We start from the raw sequence: 20,434 nt of genomic DNA, 5'->3' as shown, positions 1-20,434 counted from the left end.
TCCGAAATAGCGTCGCAGGAGCTTCTCACTGAGTCCGCGTCGTCGGATGGGAGTCCAAACCCACACACGATCCCCTGGTTGGTACTCGGCGTCTCGGCGTCGGAGGTTGTAGCGGCCCGCATCCACCAGCTGCTGGTCCGTTATACGAACTCGAGCGAGCTGGCGGGCCTCCTCCGCACGTTGAAGATATTCGTGGACGTCGGCGTTGAGATCGTCGTCTTCTACGTGCGGAAGCATGGCGTCGAGCATCGTAGTCGGCCTTCTACCGTAGACAAGCTCGAACGGCGTCAGCTGCGTCGTCTCCTGGATAGCCGTGTTGTACGCAAACGTGACATACGGGAGCACTTCGTCCCAAGTCTTATGTTCAACGTCAACGTACATTGACAGCATATCTGCGATTGTCTTGTTCAGACGTTCTGTTAGTCCGTTCGTTTGGGGGTGGTACGCCGTCGTTCTTCGGTGATCCGTGTTGCTGTAGCGTAATACTGCTTGCATCAGCTCCGCAGTAAATGCCGTTCCGCGGTCTGTGATTAGGACTTCCGGGGCTCCATGTCGCAGCACAACTTGGCTTATAAAGAACTTCGCCACTTCTTGTGCAGTCCCCCTCGGAAGAGCGGCGGTCTCTGCGTAGCGCGTCATGTAGTCTGTCGCTACGACAATCCACTTGTTCTGTGATCGTGACGTAGGGAACGGGCCTAAAAGGTCCATTCCAATCTGTTGAAATGGTCTCGATGGGACGGCGATCGGTTGCAGAAGTCCGGCGGGTCTTGTCAGCGGCGTTTTTCGTCGCTGGCAGTCACGGCAGCTCCGGACGTAGTGGGTGACGTCAGAGGTAAGGCCGGGCCAGTAGTACCTCGCCTTGATTTTTCCAATAGTGCGGGCTGTGCCGAGATGTCCGGAAGACGGGTCGTCGTGGCACGCTTCCAAAATTTCGTCACGAAGGTCCGCGGGGATGACGAGAAGGTAATTCGCTCTTGTTCCGGGGCTGAAATTCTTCTTCACGAGGACGGAGTTTCTCAGGCTGAATGCTGGTAAGCTGCGCTTGAAGGCCCTAGGAACGGCAACGTTGCATCCCTCGAGGTACTCGATTATGACGCGTAAGTCGGGGTCGGCACGCTGCTGGGCGGCTAGGTCGCTCTCCGTCACGATCCCGAAGAACGCGCTGTCTTCATCAGAGTCTTGTGGTGGTGGGTCGACGGGGGCGCGGGACAGGCAGTCGGCGTCGGAGTGTTTCCTGCCGGATTTATAAACGACTGTAACGTCGAACTCCTGCAGGCGCAAGCTCCACCGCCCAAGACGGCCAGAGGGGTCCTTCAAATTGGCGAGCCAACACAGCGCATGGTGGTCTGTTACAACCTTGAATGGCCTTCCATACACGTATGGGCGAAATTTTGAAATCGCCCATATAATAGCCAGGCACTCTTTCTCAGAGGCAGAATAGTTTTTCTCCTCCTTCGACAGACCACGGCTGGCATAGGCGATTACCCTTTCGCAGCCGCTTTGCTTTTGGACAAGGACGGCACCCAAGCCTATATCACTGGCGTCCGTGTGCATTTCCGTTTCGGCATTTTCGTCGAAATGAGCGAGCACGGGCGGGCTTTGCAGGCGTTTTTGCAGCTCGCAGAATGCTTTTTCTTGGTCGTTTTCCCAGCTGAAAGGGGTGCTGTCTTTCGTCAAGCGCGTGAGTGGCTCTGCAATGCGTGCGAAGTTTGCGACGAAGCGCCGGTAGTATGCGCACAGCCCGAGAAATCTTCGCACGCCCTTCTTGTCTTTCGGCCTAGGGAAGTTCGCGATAGCTGAAGTTTTTGCCGGGTCAGGTAGGACTCCCGCGGCGTTGACGACGTGGCCCAAGAACTTGAGTTCCTCGTATGCAAAACGGCACTTTTCAGGCTTCAGCGTCAACCCCGACGTACGAATGGCCTCGAGTACAGACTCCAACCTTGCAAGGTGTTCGTCGAAAGTCCGGGCGAATACCACTACGTCGTCGAGGTATACGAGGCAGGTGTGCCACTTAAGGCCAGCTAGCACAGTGTCCATGACTCTTTGAAACGTCACTGGTGCTGTGCACAGCCCAAACGGCATCACCTTGAACTCGTATAGGCCGTCTGGGGTTATAAATGCAGTCTTCTCTCGGTCTCTCTCGTCCACTTCAATTTGCCAGTAGCCGGTCTTCAGGTCCATCGATGAAAAGTACTTCGCGTGGCAGAGGTGGTCGAGGGCGTCGTCAATTCGGGGGAGGGGGTACACGTCCTTTTTCGTGATTTTGTTCAGTCGCCGGTAGTCAACACAAAACCTTAATGTGCCATCTTTTTTCTTTACGAGTACGACGGGCGCAGCCCAGGGGCTTTTCGATGGCTGTATAATGTCGTCGCTGAGCATGTCGTCGACTTGAGTCCGGATGGCTTCCCGTTCGTGTGAAGAGACGCGGTACGGTGACTGTCGGGTAGGTCGGGCTCCATCTTCGGTTATTATTCGGTGCTTCGCTAGAGGGGTCTGACGTAGTTTTGTGCTCGACGAAAAACATTCGCTATAGCGACGTAGCAAAGCCAATAATTTGTTCCGTTGTTCTTGCGGTAGCGCCGGATTCACGTCGAAGGGCTGCGGGAGCTTGAAATTTCTACGGGTGTGCGTTCAAAGTCGGCGACTGCGATCACATCACTTGCTTCTTGTGTTTCTTCGAGGAACGCAATTGCAGCTCCCTTGTTTAAATGCTGGTACTCTTCGGTGAAATTAGTGACCAAAACGTGAGATTGGCGTTGCTTAAAGTGCGCAATGCCTCTTGCGACGGAGACACCGCGGTCGAGAAGCAACCTTCGATCACTTTCTACGATAGCGTCGATGTCAGAAGCAGCATCCTCACAGTAGACGGCGATCATCAAGCTTGCGCGGGGTGGCAGGGTGATGTGATCGTCGGCGATCCTGACAGCAGCACGGTGATCGGGGTTCGGCTGCGGCGTCGTGGAGTGATTGGAGGAAAATGTTATCGACTTGGTCTGCAGATCAATTATTGCGCCGTTGTCCGTCAAAAAGTCCATTCCGAGAATCACGTCGCGGGAGCAGTTAGGCAGAACGACGAACGCCGCAGGGTACGTTGTGCCGTCTATGGTGACGCGCGATGTGCACGTTCCACTTGGCGTCACGAGGTGGCCTCCTGCTGTGCGTATGTGCGGACCGTCCCATCTGGTCATAACTTTCTTCAGTTTAGACGCAAATGGTCCGCTCATTACCGAATAGTCAGCTCCCGTGTCTACGAGGGCGACTACGACAAAGCCGTCGATGGACACCTTGACGTCAGATGCAGTCGTCCTCGAGTTCCGGGTTCGTCGGGGCGCCGTATCTCTGCTTGTACGTGTTGATGGTCGGGCACTGTGCATCGTCGTTGTCGTCGTCTTCTCAACGGACGTCTCGGTCAGGTCGGGTACGCGTCGCGCCGTGTAGCTGTCGTCGTGTTCGGGAGTCTCGTCAGGGTTAGGTCGGGTCGTCGGGATGAGGGCATGTCGTGAATCACTGTCTTCAGCGCGTCCTTGCGTCGTTGGAGGGTTTCTAGTTTTTCGCCGTAGAGCAACTTCACCTCCAGAAGTTGCCGCCTTTAGTTTCCCCCGCGTGGGCTGGGGGACCTTCCACGGGCGAAGTCAGCGTTGCTACGGCGGTTCGGCGATTGGTAGGGGTAGGGCGACGGCGAACGGTTGAAACGCGCTGGGCCACGGCTGGTTTCAGATAGATACTCGTCGATCTCACGTGGTCGTTGGCCAGGGAGAGGGCGAGGTGCGTCGACGGAGAAACCACGCAGTCCGAGTCTTTTGTATGGGCAGCGACGGTAAATGTGGTCGGCCTCTCCGCAGTGGTAGCACAGAGGACGGTTATCGGGAGTTCGCCATACGTCCGTCTTCCTCGGCGTCTGGTTTCGGGCTACCGGGGGTCGGGCGGGTGACAGTGGGCGGCGGTACGGCGGGGCCTCTTGACGGCGTGTTGGAGCAGGGCGGGGTCGACGAACAGCCGCGGAGTATGTCATAGCTTGTGGCTCTCGGGGTACCTCGGATGGCGTAGAAGTTCCCAACGCTTGTTGCACTTCTTCTCTAATCACGTCGGTGAGGGAAGCGACTTGGGGCTGCGGCGGCGTTGGGAGAAGTTTCCGCAGCTCCTCTCTCACTATTTCGCGGATAGTCTCGCGTAGGCTGTCGGCCGGGATCCGCGTGCTGCCAAAGTCGTTCGCATTGGCCGCGCCAACAAAGTTGCGGTCATACTGCTTAGCACGCATTTCAAGGGCTTTCTCAATGGTGCTGGCTTCGGTCACGAATTCGGCGACGGTTTTGGGCGGATTTCGGACAAGTCCAGCAAACAGTTCCTCCTTCACTCCGCGCATTAAGAAGCGCAACTTCTTTTCTTCCGTCATTTCGGGGTCCGCGCGGCGAAATAGCTGCTTCATCTCCTCAACGAAGATCACGACGCCTTCGTTGGGATGTTGCGTGCGCGTTTCCAACAAAAGGGCGGCTCTTTCTTTCCGCACGACGGTAGTGAAGGTCTTAGTGAACTCGCTTTTGAACTGAGCCCAGTTTGTCAAGGAGCTCTCGTGGTTCTCGAACCAAGTGCGAGCCGAATCTTCCAAGTAAAAGAAAACGTGCCGGAACGTTTCTGCGTCGTCCCACCTGTTGAATTTCCGGACGCGCTCCAGTTTCTCCAACCATTCTTCTGGGTCTTCTGCGGGGGCTCCTCGGAATGATGGCGGTTCCCGTGGCTGCTGCAGAACGACAGGAGGGTTGGCTTGGTTGAGCATGGTGCTGGTTGCGACGTTTTTCTTCTTCGTCTTCTCCGGTAGTAGACCGAACTCGGGTGGTAAATCTTGCACGCGGAGGCTGGCTCTTGTTGGACTGGCTTGGCGGCTTCCAGAGGTTGTAGTGGGCATGAAGGGTGCGTACCCAGCACCTCCACCAGATGTCACGTAGCCAAGGACGAAGCAGTTGTTTGGAAAAGAAACAAGTTTATTGGAGCGAACTTGTGCTCCCCTAACAACTGAAAAGAATACAGAGGCGGCGAAGCAGTGGTCAACAAAGTGACGTACGTGCGTCGGCGAGCGTCGCAGAATCGAATGCCCCGGCGTCCGCACTGCAGGCTTTTTATCTTTCGGCGCGCGTGGTTCTCGAAACGTCGATTCGCATCGAGAACATAGTAGATCCAAGAAGATTATTCTGGGCTGTTCACGTAAGATCGGAATGCTCTTCCTATCACAACAGATAACACATGCGGCACAGAAAGAAAGAATGGAACACGCGCTTCCCTTGGCGCAGAGATAACGCAGACCGGCGCAGCCGGGCGGTAAAAGCAAAACACAAATAAACAAACCCAATGTATGGTTCGCGGCAATATATATATATATATATATACGTACGCAGTGTCTCTGCTGGCTTTCACGGAGGTTGTTGTACTCGTGGATGTGTAGAGCCAGAATGAGAGAAAAAGGTCTTATGCACACACACACACACACAATATATATATATATATATATATATATATATATATATATATATATATATATATATATATATATATATTCCGTGGGTTCGAATTGCACCCGGCGGGAATTTTTTCTCAAGTTTCTTTCTGTCTTTCCGAATTCTTCATCTGTTTCTATGACCTACCACATTCTCCCCTTTGCATTCGGAGGTATTCTTGATTGCCAACCTTCACAGCAAAATTATGTAACTGCACTCTAATGAAGGCAAGTCCCGTTGCCGCTGCGTGAGGTAAACATTCTTTGTTATTGTTCTTGCTGTGTATCCGACTCTTTGACTCTTTATATATATATATATATATATATATATATATATATATATATATATAGCCACGTCAGAACAACTGGAGATCTTGCTATCGTGTGAGTCTGCGTTCATACAGTGACAGCGGACCGAGTCCCGCAGGAGCGGCGAACACTTCCGAGATTGGCGGAAGCGATCGCTTGTCAAACACGGTTTCCGAGCTCGGGTTACCATGCCCAGGGGTGTTGCGGGCGTGAGGAGAAGCACTGACTGAGAAACGGTTGTTCCGCGGGATTCGGAAAGACGATGCCAATATACGGCGTGCATGCCTTGTAAGTCGAGGCAGGCAGACTCGTAAGGGGCGCTCGTAACTTGAAGAAACAACCGCGTTATACGAGATTACGAAACGTGAGTTAATAATAGGTCGTTCTAGAGTCGAATTGTTGTTGATTTTGCAGCGAAGCTATCTTGGGATTGTTGGGCGGTTTCCTTCGCACTAGGTGAATTACAAACAAGCAAGCCACGCGACGACACGTGCGCGGCAGGTCTCGTGTCGGCTGCATTGTTATTGCTTGGCGAAACTGCGATAGGAAACAACTCCCAAACTTTATGACGTTGCTCGACGGGGCAACGAGGCATCCCTGATAGCAACGAAGTTCTTGATGATGATTGTAGGGTTTAACGCGCCGACGCAACGCAGGCGATGAGGCGCGCCGTAGTGGAGCGCTCCGGATTAATTTCGACCACCTGGGGATTTTTAACGTGCGCTGAAATCTCGTACACACGGGCGTTTGTGCTTTTCGCCTCCATCAGAAAAGCGGCCGCCGCGGCCGGGAATCGAACCCGCGACCTCGTGCTCAGCAGCGCAACAACGAAGTTCTTCACGTACTGTTCGCGCTTCTCAGAGATCCCTTACAAAAATTGTTGTTTCAATCGAGATTTTGTTGAATTGACTCAACAAATGTTGTTGGGTATTCAAAGAATTTATATTGTAATTTTGTTGAGGATTTGCTGTGTTTTTGTGGAAAAGTGGCCACCGTGCTTTCATTTATTTTCCGTTGAGTTTATTACGCTGAATTTTCGTCGAGTGTCAGTTGAGATTCAATTGAATTTCGTATTGATATTTTGTTGAGGTTTTTGAGAGTGCTCGCTTCGTTTTTGTTGATGGCACATTAAGTGTCAGTTTAGGTTCAATGGAATTTCGCGTTGATGTCTTGTCGAGGTTTTTACGAGATCTCGCTGTGTTTTTGTTGATATTTAGTTGAAAGGTTTTCGAGCCGAGTTTCTGTTGGGGTGAAAGCACTTGTTTATTGAAAAGCCGGCCGTTTGTAGACCGTACGTGCTATCAATAGTAAACACCAAAGCTCAATTGAAGGTCTATTATTCTAAGAGACCGTGCAGTGGCAGAAAAAAATGAAAACAAAAGACACGTGACTAACCGAAGTGGCTCTTTGGAGCTATCCTCAGTTCGCATTTACAGTCACACATTTGTAACACGCACCACTTCCTGCTATGAAACAACGTAACCAACACGTCATGGACACACCCACTGCAGCATTTTTCTAGCCAAACACATATTACAAACACATAGAGCCACATATTTGCTAGCCAAACACATTTTCTAGCCAGGCACACAGAAGAGAAATTAATGTACAGGGGTGAAACACCGTGGCTTTGTGCGCGCATTGGAGGGGCTGCAGTCATGGTGCCATCGGGCCGTGCGTACATACATACACACACATAAATTGATTGGAAATGTATTTGATTGATTGGCTAATTGATGGAAGAATTGGTTGATTGATTGACTGCAGTCACGGTACCATAGGGCCGTACGTGCATACATACATGCACACATAAACTGATTGAAAATGCACTTGATGGATTGGCTAATTGATGGAAGTATCGATAAATTGATTGAGTAATTGTGATTGATTAATGCGAATGCATTCCCACAGGTCCTCGCCTGTTTCTGTGCAGAGCTCCAAGAGCCCAGAACGCACACCACCCGGTGTTGCATTCTATGACAGCGACGTAGATGCAGCCGCCTGTGATACCAATATCCCTTTTGTTTCCGTGAGCTGCTCTGATGTGGGTGCTGTCCTTAATTCGGAAGATGCGATCCCCAAGATCGTATACGCATATATCCGTGCCACTTCGACTAGGGACGCCATTTCGGCATCGTCTGCAGGCAGTCCACGCAGACAATTATCGTCAGAAATGTTAACAGCCTCAGCATTTCGGAGAAAGACGAGTGTTTTTTGCACATCCGTTTCTGCCGAGCTTAGGCTATTCCTTCGAACAGGCCTCGATGTAATAAAGCCACGAGAAACTGAACGCCCTTTGAGCCTTTTCCTATATTCCATAGCAAACCAACCATAACGCTCCTATATTCCATAGCAAACCAACCATAACGACTTAAGCCATGACGTCTTAGTTAATGCAACAACCCCCACGGACGTTCTTAGTGTCTTTCATCCAAACACTGTGCGACCTCGAGTCAACTGCGCTCCATCATCAACCTGAACACACCGCACAACATCGTTTTTGGCTTGATTACCCTTTAATGCGTGAGCATAACTAGCGCATTGAAAGTCTGAACCAGAAGCGGCCGACGGAAAACATGGCCGGCACATGTCGGCAAAGTTCTTGGTGGGCGATTTAAAAAGGGGTTGTATGGCCATCATAGCTTGAAACATGGAGGAAAGAAAGCTTAGGAGAGAATGGCTACCGGCGGCGCATTGGGAGAGGTGGGGGGGAAGTGGCTTAATATTTCACGTCCATCAGAGGCCACTGGCAACCGCGTTTTAGGGACCTTACGTTTTGGCAACAGCGCCGAAGGCCGGCCCACCCAGGCCCTACGTCACTGCGCGGTCCGGCCGGCAGCCAATGGTCGGCAACCGGAGACGAAACAGACGACAAGGGAGCGAGCGAAGGCGGAGGAGGTGGTGCGTGCGCGCAAAATACAAAAAAAAAAGGGGGGCGACCTTCAAAAATGGGGTTCTTGAGTAGAACTGTCGTCAAAGCCTCTTTTAAGCTCTTTTTTGAAACATTTAACTCAGCGACACAACTCGGCGAACAGTGATTTCTACCACATCGTAAGAGAAAGCTTAGTTTCCCCGTATATTTCTGATTTATTTCAGGGTTCGAAAAACAATAACACGGCGTGTTCTTTTATTCCACGCAAAAGCCGAGTCTCTGTTCCTAGGCGTCTGTGCGTCCAGCATTGCCGAGTCACCAGCCTAAAAAACGCGGAGGTCCCCAGCGTGGACGCCCCCAGTGTTGCTAAGCGTTTTGCAGGCTGTCGCCATTGCACGCATACACGACGTCGCTGTGACGTACTAAATGCGAGTGGCACCACTCGTGCGGGGTTACGAAAGGTACTACGGCGCCCCGGAGACCAAAACGGCCTCCACTGACGGGGGATTTCCTGCAGTGCCGACGACTTCGCATCCATAGTTGGCTTATTGGCAGCAGCTGTCATCCGGTTTATTGAGCAGTCCCCGGCCGGCATTGGGCTCTGCCGAGTCATTATCGCGTGCGCCCGATATTAGACTGCGTGGACGGGCGCCGGTCTCAACGACAATGAGTCCAGCCGTGATGGACGCTGAAAGCCCGACCCACGTCGGGTAGTGTGGCCACACGTATTGGGAAACGTCGTCCTGGCTCATAACACGGGTCTGCGCGCCAAGTCAAGTCGTCACGGCTCCCCCCTCCCCCTCCTACCCTTACAATCTTGCAAATGGACAGACAATGCCCCGCTCCGTATGTTCCGAAGCAGTGTAGGACGCATGCAATGTTTTTTTTTGTAATTATGCGCTTAGACAGGGCATTAAATTTACGCATTCAAATGTCGAATCAGACGGGAGATGGACCATTTGCGTAATCAAGGGCAACCGTCAACGCTCCTTGCCTTTACTCGGCCTTTTTCGAAGCTTCCCGGAACTACTAATAGATGACGGCACGCTTGCTTCATGAATGGTTGTGACGATAATGATGATTGCGATCATCTCCTTTCAGAGTCTGACTTGTTAGCAGGCGACAACGGTGTCAACGCATGCACACACACACACACACACATATATATATATATATATATATATATATATATATATATATATATATATATATATATATATATATATATATATATATATATATATATATATATATATATATATATATATATATATATACTTACTTATACCATCAGCATCAGATATATTTCCTGTTTATATATGCCTCTTGCTCTTGCCTCAGTGAAGGAAGCAGTTTCTGAGTGAATCAATCATCAACAGCAAAACGGTTACCAGTGCGAACGGCACTTATACCAACTCTTACAACACGAGGTTGACGGTGCTTGGGCGGAGAACAAACTATCAATTGGAGCTATCATCCCGAAGCGCAGATTTCCGGCGGCGCCCGTAGTATACGCCGCGCTAGCATTTATTTCCCCCACCCACCATGTTGTCACTAGCGGAGCGAAAGCAAAAGGGCGACTGCGTCGCTTGGACACACAAAGCACTCTCGTTGAGCAACGTGTGGTTACTCTTCCGGCCACCGCTAAGCGCGAACCCGTGTCGGAAGCTGTCCCGCGTTTGCTGACGACGTATACTATCGCGACCGACGAAAGGCGACGGCTGCAGAAGGGCGGATAATCGATGTTGTGGGTGTGTACAAGCGCCGCCGATTGATTTCGTCTTCGTTCGGTCGCGCTCGCCCGAAACAAGAAGTCCGAGACACGCCTCCACGCAATCGCAGCGGGCCCACGAGGAGTCATGCGAACGCCATTGCGGACTCACCGCAGTGGATAAGGCGTTGCACTAACAGAGTACGATTTTGCAGGTCCGCTTCCAGGCCAGTGTATCTGTTTTTAACGCGACAACTTTATCAGTTAGCAAGGTACCAAGTTAAGGTAGCGTACCAAGGTAGGCTCAATTAGCTTAAATAGAGGATGGCTCAGCGAGCGATGGAGCGTAAAATGATAGGTGTAACGTTTAGGGGCAAGAAGGGAGCGGAGTGGGTCAGGGAACAAACGCGTGTTAAGGACATATAAGTAGAAATTCAGAAAAAGAAATGGACGTGGGCAGGGAATTCGAAGGTAAGATAACCGTTGGACATTAAGAGCAACAGAGTGGATCCCTAGAGAAGGCAAGCGTGGCAGGGGGCGGCAGAAAGTTAGATGGGCAGATGAGGACAAGAAGTTTGCGGGGATAAATTGGTCGCAGTTAGCACATGAACGGAACAATTGGTGATCTATGGTAGAGGCCTTTGCCCTGCACTGGGCGTAGACAGGCTGGCGATGATTGATGACGATGATGACCAAGGTTCCAAGTTGGGCTACTCGGTTTGAGCTGAACATTTGGGGAAAACAGCGCGTAGACGGGGAAGGTGAAAAAGGTGATTGCGAGCGCTTGAGTTCGTCTTTTTCACTTTGCCTGCCTTAGCGCAGATGTTTTTTTTAAAGGCTTGTTGGACGTTCCGTGGGTAGCCCGCAGCTGCCGCTCTTCTCAGCCGTGCTTACCAGGCGTCCGCGAAAAGGACGTCATCACCGCCAACCAGAAACTATGACGGCGGCAACGAAAAGACATCCCCCTCGCGAGGGGCACGATCAAATGCACAGCATTTCCGAGGGGGTGCGCCGGCAAGTCGTATCTCTTGATTGCGGGACCCGTGTCGCCATCTTTTGGAGGCGCGGGACAACTTGTGGCGCTTTCGAAACAAACGAGAAATGAGTGAAGGATATAAGGCGCGTTCGGTGCGTCGAAATGTGTGTCGGTTTCGTGGCTCGGTCGGTAGGGCGCCGGGCACCTTGCGTTCCGCCCGCGGCGTCATGGGTTCGAAACCGGGCGCCGGAAACTGTTATTTTATTTCTTCCTGGCTGCGGACTACGACAAGGCGCGCATGCGGACTACGACAAGGCACGCCAACGCCGCGTGACATTGTGAGTTACTAAAATGCTATGCATTTAAAAGCGAGCCCTCCCCCCCCGTATGCAGCTGAAATCAGGCGCAGCGATCACTGGAGTGTGGAAAGGATGATCCCGACTAGTGTCACTAGATAAGATAGAGTACCGTCGCTGAGGCACGCTAGCGAGCAACGGCGGCCATTTTGGTATGTATCAGTGCTGGCAGATTGCCGCTTCTGTGACCTCACCGCTAACTTTGACGAGGTCATTTGTAAACACTGCTGAAGACGCAGCAACACGGCATCTTCGGACACACTTCCGAGCTGAAATGCTGCGAAGCGCGTTATCTTTGATTCGCGTTCGGAATGACGCGAGACGCGCGCACCCGAAGACCAGGGAGTACAAGCTGAGACACCACAGTTTACCGACAGAAAACGCATAAACAACGAAATGGCGGTGCCCATGAACCGTCGCAGTGTAAACAAATGTCACGTGATGCGAACTGACCAATGATCACGGCGGCGGCACAGAACAATAAGAGAAAAGAGTGCAGAAACTCCGTGACCCTATCTAGTGACACTAATGGAGTATTCGGTTGGCCGCCTCGGTCCTCTGGCTCGGAGTCGCCAGATACCGAGGCGTCTCCCTATCAGAGCGCGAGAGGCAGCGTACCAATCGAATGCATCGGCGATCTCGAAGCAGCGCGACTGTAGCGCCACCGTGCAGCCAGCGCGGCAAGCCGCCGGGTAAACCAACGTTTATAGATCATCCATAGATCGCGCCACGCTCCACTTCGAAGTCAGAGCGGTCTGGAGCGCTCCGAGCTGGAGGCTGACGCTCCGAACGAACCAACCGAAGGTAGTTCGAGCGTTCGAATTCTACCAACCGAAGGCGCGACCGCTTTTCAGAGCACTCCAGAGCGCTCGTAAACGCCCAATGGAATACGCCATAAGTCCTAAAATAATAGTACGGCGAAGAAAGAAATGACACGCGATTACAGCACACGCAGGGCCTGCGCGGTAAGGTTCGTTTATTTCCGGTCGGCGCTGGCGTCGAGAGAGAGAGAGAGAGAGAGAGAGAGAAAATTTTATTTGCCCTTTAGGCTAAGGCCTCTTCATCCCAGGGGGCCACTGGAATTCCTCGTTAGTTGGTCTTCCATGGGTCTAGCCGGGAAGGCGGGGTGCCTATGGTCTTTTGGACAAAGCTTGCCAACGATAGCTGCTGCTCTAGCGTGACCGGTTGAGTCAGCCACTCCCTGCGGATACTGCTTCTATCTACCTTGGGGCATAGCGTCGATGAGTCATTGTTTCCGTGTGCATGCCGCGGCGTACAAAGCCGTTCCTGCTAGTCTCGCTCTCTCGGGTGACTTTCAGCGCTTGCAGAGCGTGAACTGTGAATTCAGCGGCTCGGTTTCAAAACGCTCCGTGGATGACGAAGTATGGCTATCGCGTCTCATATCTTAAAGGGACGCTGAAGACAATCAGCAAGTTGGTTTCAAACAAAAGTGTGAACTTCCCGTCGCCATTTAAGCGTTGATTCGGTGCCGAAAGATGCCTTAAATGCAGAGAAATCGCTAATCAAACGCTGATTAAACGTGGCGCAAACAGCGATTTCTGCCGTTGTTTGCATCATGATAAACCGAAAGCAAACGAGGCAGCGGTGATGTAGTATAGCGGTATGGAAGCAACCGAATACAACGCTACCATGCACGGAGCGGTTTGGTCACAGTCAGTCGTGCTTCCCGCGTCCTGTGCAGCTCCGGGCCACTAAGCAAAATGTTCCGTCATGGCACCCGTGATCAGTATTGACGCTCTGTTGAAGAAAGTAATGTTGTTCAACTGAGGCCCCGCCAATATTGGCGTCGAACCAACCATTCGTGCGTAGTTCGCATGCTTCCTCGAAGAGCGGTACCCCCGCCCCAAGTGTGGACGAGTAGCGCCATCCAGCGGCAGCTAGGAAAGAAGTTGCGCACACCAAACGTTTTAGCCAATTCCGGTGCAAGTTGCGCTGCATAACTAGTGGAGGCAGGACGTGCCTTCACGTTTTCGCCATTTTCCACCTTATTCTTAGCAAAAAGCTACGCGTAAGAGTGGTGTATTGGTGTTCTCGGTGAGCTATATCTATCGATCTATAGCGACTTGTATTTTGACTTAGTGTCCCTTTAAGATCTAAATTTAGATGCCCTCTGCAACTTTATGTGGTGTGATTGATTGATTGATTGATTGAGTGATTGATTGATTGATTGATTGATTGATTGATTGATTGATTGATTGATGGCTGATTGTCCTGGATCTCTGGATTGTATGGGTCTCTGGATCTCCGGATTCTCTGGACCTCTGGATTGTCCTAGATTGTCCTGGATCTAGTCTTGGATCCCCCAGCAAATATGCTGGTCCGAGAGGTCAGAGTTGGTCAGATACTCCACCTACTGCCTATAAAAGGAATTAGGGTGAGGGGGGGGGGTTCAAAAAATAAAATTGAACTTTCACGTAACAATAACACCCGCTCTGCAAAGTTTGAAAAACCCTGTCAAAACAGCATTGCTTATTGAACAGCACTGGCCAATGTTCAGATAGATGGGAGGAGGAACTTCGTCTGTTTCCGGATTTCGCTAATCAACGCTATCACGGCCGCATTCGACCTTAATATGCCATTGGCGCGTGCGAGCCAGCTGACGGATACGCGAAGTGCGGAAATGAAGGAGAGAACGAGTTAACATCAACGAAAAGGTGGTTGAATGAAGACAGAGGGAGAACGGCGCAGGAGAATTCGTCGTTGAATGCCGCGAAAATGAAGTTTTACGCGCTCTATAGCGTGAGCGCGAAAAGCGCGGACGACATAAATCCCCGCTGTGGACCAAGATTCGCGCGCGATTGGCGCTTTTCCATCTCCTTCGTATACTCGTTTTAACCCTTGTAGTTTAGGATTCTACCGGGCGCCCGTAGAGCGGAACCCCGCGACACGTGGCGAAACGCGGAGGTAGATCCTCCGAGCCGCGTGCGTAGAATTCCCGGGGTAAATTAATTCGGGAATCCGGGACGCGTGTGTGGGATTCCCGATGTCCGCCCGCGGGAAAATAACAGCCCCTCGCGCTTGACAGGGAACGTCGGGAGCGACAAGTAAGAGTCATTAGGATGATCTAATTCCTGCGCCGAGCAGGCACGCGCATACTCCACGTGCTCGCTATATACGTGATTACCAACTTTCTCTCGTTTGCGGAAGGTCGTTCGTGCTGACAGGCATTTGTCATTTCTTTCCCTTTTCGGGGAATGACAGCCTTCACGCGTACCTGTACCTGCAGTCGTCCTTATTTAATGAGCTTTTTTCCCCTTCTCTCTGAGCTCTGTAATTTGTGGATTGCGCAAATGCAGTTGCGATGGGGTGGCTTTTTAGAGCGATTTAAAACGTGTCTCGCTTTTTCCTGTGTTCCTTACGTTAACGTAATAATATTTCGCATGCTTCAGGAGCACCAAACACTTCTCCCGACCTTCAACCTTCATTTGCCGCATTATAACAGCCGCTAAGACTTTCTAAGCCAAGCCAGTTACAAAGCTAGTGCAAATATTTCCTCTCTTCTTAATCAACATCTTGGCGCGCAATCACAGTACCAGTTTCCTCTTTAATATATTATTAAAGATTACGGTCCCATGCGTCTGCTCTTTATACATTTTATCTCCCCTTGGAATTCCCATGTGGTAAAGTGAAATTCTCTGAACAAACGCACTTGAATTTCAAGACGCAATAGTTGCACAAAAACATTAATACCGATTTTCACAAGAGTCGCGGCTACTTACCCAAGAATGAACTTGAAAGGTTTGTAGCGTTAACTTACAGGTATCTTGTTAAAGCTGTTTGTATAGGTTGTATTCACTGGCGTGACGCGCATGCTGGTAACCGTGAGTGTGCCCGCTGTGCTGGTGACTGCGCGCCCTCGTTGCTAAAGCGACGTCGTATGTTCAGCCACTTACTGATAGATGTCGCTAGTCTCCCAGCTATAACAATGTACTCACTGCTACGCTACCGTTGTATCTCGATTGGCGTGTGTGATGAACAATCACAGTTTCTTCGGAAGCATTAGTTGGTTTTTTGTACTTAACGACTCTGCCGTGGGCAGGGTTCGGGCGCACCTGTGTCAATATCCGTGTTCGCAGGCAACTGCGCAACAGCGTAGGCAGTTCATGTGTCGTGCCGCCCGCCTCACAACCACAGCTGCATTCTCTGGTGCTGATGCGGAGTTCTCAGTGGCAAGTGGGGCATCACCACAAAATGTCACTGCGATTGCTCATATCTGCTGACGCCACGGCCGAGAATGGGGTAAAACGGCGCAAACGACGGACGCCAGGGTCTGTTTCTTTTTTTTTCTTCTGCGAGATGCGGACACATGCGCAGACACGGTGGCCACTGTCATAGCGGTTTTCAGTGTTGCCAAAAGACGAAAACGCCCGCAATACGTTGATACGAATACCGCCTATACAGTCTGAACGCCGCTTCATGGTACACGCTATTGTAAAAGAGATGTTATTTTTAACACGAAAGGGTTTTATTCCGGGTGACACCAAGATTTCCCAGACGTCATATCCGTCACGGTAGTGCCACCAGTACAATGAAGCAAGCGGCCTGTAAAGGGTGCACCCCTGCACGCAGGGTCTTCTTGCGGAGAAGCAACCTTTAGTACTAAAGGGTACGTTATACTGGGGGTTATTCGTTTTCGGGTTTTATATTTTATCACGAAAGTGTTTTACGCCGGGATACACCAAGATTTCACTGATGTCATATTCGTCACGGAAATGACGCCAGTACACCTTTGCCGAAACGACCCGCCAGCAGGACGTCGCTCGCCAAGCACAGCCACAAGACAGCCGCCGACCCGCAAATCATGTTCAGTTGCAGATATCGCTGCACACTTCACTTTCGTGCTTTACCGACTCCTATGACAGAGCACTCAAGCACAGTTTTTCTGCGAGATGCGGACGCATGCGCACATACGGCGGGCAGTGTCATGGCGGTTTTCAGTGAAGAAATCGCCCGCAATACGTACATATACCACCTATACAGCCTGAACGTCGCTTGTCATACTCCCTATTGTCATAGTCAGAGATTTTATTTTGCTTGCAAGTTTGTAGCAGATCGTTTGGATAAGTAGGAGGAGTTCTCGTAGTCAGGCTGTAACGGCATCATCTGTGTTTGTTTAAGATTCCTCAGCTACTTTATTTCTAAGTGATAACAAACAAGCGTCGCGCTCTCCGGCGTAGGCCGCAAACAACATGGCACCACACAAAGAGGTCTCCGTACTATCTTTTCAGTGCTGATCCCAACCACAACAAACATTACGTTCTCCGGCATTCTTTGTTTGCTATTATAGCCGTTTGATTATACGCCTTACCATGTTTGTTTATACATCGCAACTGCCTTTAAACAAATAAACACCACTCCAACGTATACGCCAAGCTAACAACCCACAAAGGAGCTCTTGCTACCTTTTTTAACTTTGGTTCGAACACGTAGCTCAACCGCAGAACGCCTCCGAACCATGCGCGGCTAATGCGGTTGAGAAGACACTCAGGGCGCCACCATAGTCGGCGCGCAGCAAATTAAGAAAAGCAACCACCGACACGCGCAAAAGACCAGTGCCCAAAGTGGCGGGCAAAATCGATCCGGACCGACAACAAGACGGTCCCAATGTTGCAATGATTACGTTCTATCGATCAAACGTGTTGCCTCCTTTCCGTTCATTCGGTTTAACGCGAATCCGCCATCATTGGCTTGTCCGTCGAACAGAGGAAGCACCAGCAAGACGGAGAGGGGGAAAAAAGGCCTTAGTGGTGTTATCGGCACGTGTCAAGCTCACTACAAAGAGGCCGCCGTCAATAAGGTTTGCCACGTGCCCTCCCAGGGAACACACGAGCCGCTGCCAAAGGCGTTTCTCTTTCTGCGGTTACGTCAGAACTGTCGATAGCTAAGCCTGTTGTCGCACTGGATTGGATCGAATTGGATTGGGAGGGTCATCTGCAGCGCGTCTGGCAGATGAGCACTCGGCTTCCAAATGATCGCGGAAAGACCGTTAGAAGTTCTCCCTGGAAGGTCATGACGGAAAACAGATTTTAGCTTTGTTTCTGGTGATAGCACAAAAATACGATCTGTTTGACGTGTATTGCGATGCGTGTTTGTGGATGCGGACCACGCGGCAACTGGGAAAAAGGCCAGGCCCGGAAATGGCACGCGGAAGAACGTGCATTTTCCGTTTGGTGCCGTAGCTTATCTCAGACTTTATGGCACAAAAAGGGAGCAATGCGTCATTACACGTTTCTCGACTTGGCTCGCCGAGAAAGCACGGATAGGGATATGTATATGTACAGCGCGTAATGCCGGGGCTCTATTAGTAAATTGAAATATTCCAGGACTTTTCCTTTATCATTGCTATGGTTCTGTTTCAATACGTGCATGGCTTGCGGTGATATTAATATGGGCGTAGCTTCTTCCTTGTGTTCTCAAAGGGGAAAAAATGCGCGGCAGCTTCTTCGTGATTACTGCCGGAACCGCAGTTAGGCACAATGAATCTTTCAGATACTCTCGCCCCCTAAATCTGCAACGACAACGACACTTGATCGTGTTCTCCCATGCTTTTACGAAATGAGAGCACAGGCTAACTTATCGTTTCGTCCTGCGGTCTTTCTCTGTATATATATATATATATATATATATATATATATATATATATATATATATATATATATATATAGTTACCCTTTTGGCCTGAAAAAACAGCACGTGCTTGAGCACGCTGGGCGGACTATGGCCCAGTGTTTCTCTTCCACGTCAATGCCTGGCTTGCAGAGTTATCGCCCCTCCCCTTGATTATGAAATGATTTTAAATGGCCATTACTACCTAAGGATCTATTCTAGCGTTTCCACGAACCATTTCCATCGCGCACCGGTCGTCGTCACGTCGCGCAAACTACAGTATCGGGCATTGCAACATTTGTCGCTAATATTTGGAACTGCGCACAAAAAAGACAACTGCGATTAGATAGACAAATACGCACGCAAGCACACACACACACAGATCACTGTTCTCATTCCTGTTTCCTTACAACCGAAGCCGCCACCCCCGGTCCCAACTCCGCTTTTCGCGCAATTTCGCGCAACACTTTCCTTTAAGTAAGCCTCGTATGGCTAGGGTTCCGCGGCAATTTTGAAGTCCGCGAACAATCGCCCACGCCCTCCTCCCGATATGCACCGGTGGACGCATGGACCTCTGTACAGGCAACAGTTCGTCTTTCTTGCCGAGACGAGCCTCTACAGTAATATGTAGTCCTGAAGCCGCCTGCAACCAGTCACTTCTTTTCCCTATTTTGTTGCTCCTTTTTATCTTGTTCAGCATTCAGCTTTCCCTTCCTTTGATGCCGTGTCGGTGCCTTCGCCGAAGGAATCCTGTGCCGAGCGAAAATCTGGCACCGCGATTCGTCGATGAGGGAATCGTGCCAAAAAGGTCACGCGCAGGAATGACTCTTCCCTCCACTTCTGTTCCCGCCTTGCTTCGAACACTTCCCCTTCTGCATTTATTCTTTTTTTTTTCTCTCGTAAAACAGAAATGGTCGTTCGCCGCTCAAACCGTCCCTTCCTCCACTCCCCCTTCTCATCTTCCGTTTTCGGTCGGCCCCGTATTTCTTTGTTTTCGTCCTTCGCGGTACCATGTTCCTACCTTACCCTCTCCTCCTTCTCCTCTTCCTGCTCTGTGATCAATTCGCGTCCCCCTCTTCCCTCCTGCGGTCGGTACTTAGCTCGTAGCGGCCCATGTTCATTTTTAATGTGCTATACATTGCTTCCGAGCGCCCATTAATCACTTCTCTCTCGCCTCTCTGCGCTCGGATCGTGGGCCTTTGCCAAGTTTCGCGCCGATATGGTTTCTACTTTTTTTGTCCCCTTTTCTCCCCCGGTTCTCGCGCGGTTTGAGACGGACGTCGTCGGCGAGACGGCCGTAGCGCGAACTGCGGAAGATGGAAAGTATGGTGTTGCTGGTTACCACTGACAGCCACGTTTTAAAATTTTTTGGGAGGGTTGCCTGTCGGAACAATTAAACCTCGACAGGACGCAAGACAGGTTATCCTTGTCGCAGTCTGGAGTATAATGCAATTATATATTTGCGACAAACACTGCCTTCGGGCGTCCTGCCATGTTTAGGCTTGCATGCTGCTGTAAAATGCCATGGGTTTTGGATGGTGACAAACAAAACACAGAACCGTGTCTTTGGATACTCTGGACGTATGTTTAAAGGGGCTATAAAGACAATGTAACAATTCGTTTAATTTCAAAGAACTAGCGTTTGGCAAGTCAGTCAGTGCGTTCCAGCCATGAAAAACGTTTTCTGACAAACAACGCAATTTCGGACTCACGTGGGTTTAGGAGCCGATAGAATTTCGGATTTCGCGCTGTATGACGTTAGCGGTGACGCAATAAAAGGGCACTAAAAGCATAGCTATCAGTGTTGATTGATTGGTTGTTTTAACGCGCCGACGCAACGCAGGCGATGTGGCGCGCCGTAGTGGAAGGCTCCGGATTAACTTTGACCGCCTGGGGATCTTTAACGCGCGCCGAAATCTCGAACACACGGGCGTTTTCACTGCTCGCCTCCATCAGAGAAACGATCGCGTCGGCCGGGAATCGAACCCGCGACCTCTTGCACAGCAGCATAACGCCTGAGCCACTGAGCCACCGCGGCGGGTGTCGACCCTCGCGAGGGGCCCCTGACTCTTGTCCATCTGGCGGTGCCCTCGGC

General features: G+C 50.8%; 1 protein-coding gene across 2 annotated transcripts in view; it reads left to right on the top strand.

Moving 5' to 3' along the window:
- The window catches only part of LOC144138170 (ras-related protein Rab-37-like), a 167,465-nt gene that overhangs the window by 112,952 nt on the left and 34,079 nt on the right, over positions 1–20,434 (top strand). The gene's annotated exons all lie outside the window — the stretch shown is intronic.

The sequence above is a fragment of the Haemaphysalis longicornis genome, unplaced genomic scaffold (genome assembly GCF_048455015.1).
Source record: "Haemaphysalis longicornis isolate Haplotype H1 unplaced genomic scaffold, Haemaphysalis longicornis Haplotype H1 scaffold_5, whole genome shotgun sequence".
NCBI classification, from domain to species: Eukaryota; Metazoa; Arthropoda; class Arachnida; order Ixodida; family Ixodidae; genus Haemaphysalis; species Haemaphysalis longicornis.
Note: the sequence above shows the minus strand (reverse complement) of the source record. Positions and strands in the feature narration are given on the sequence as shown.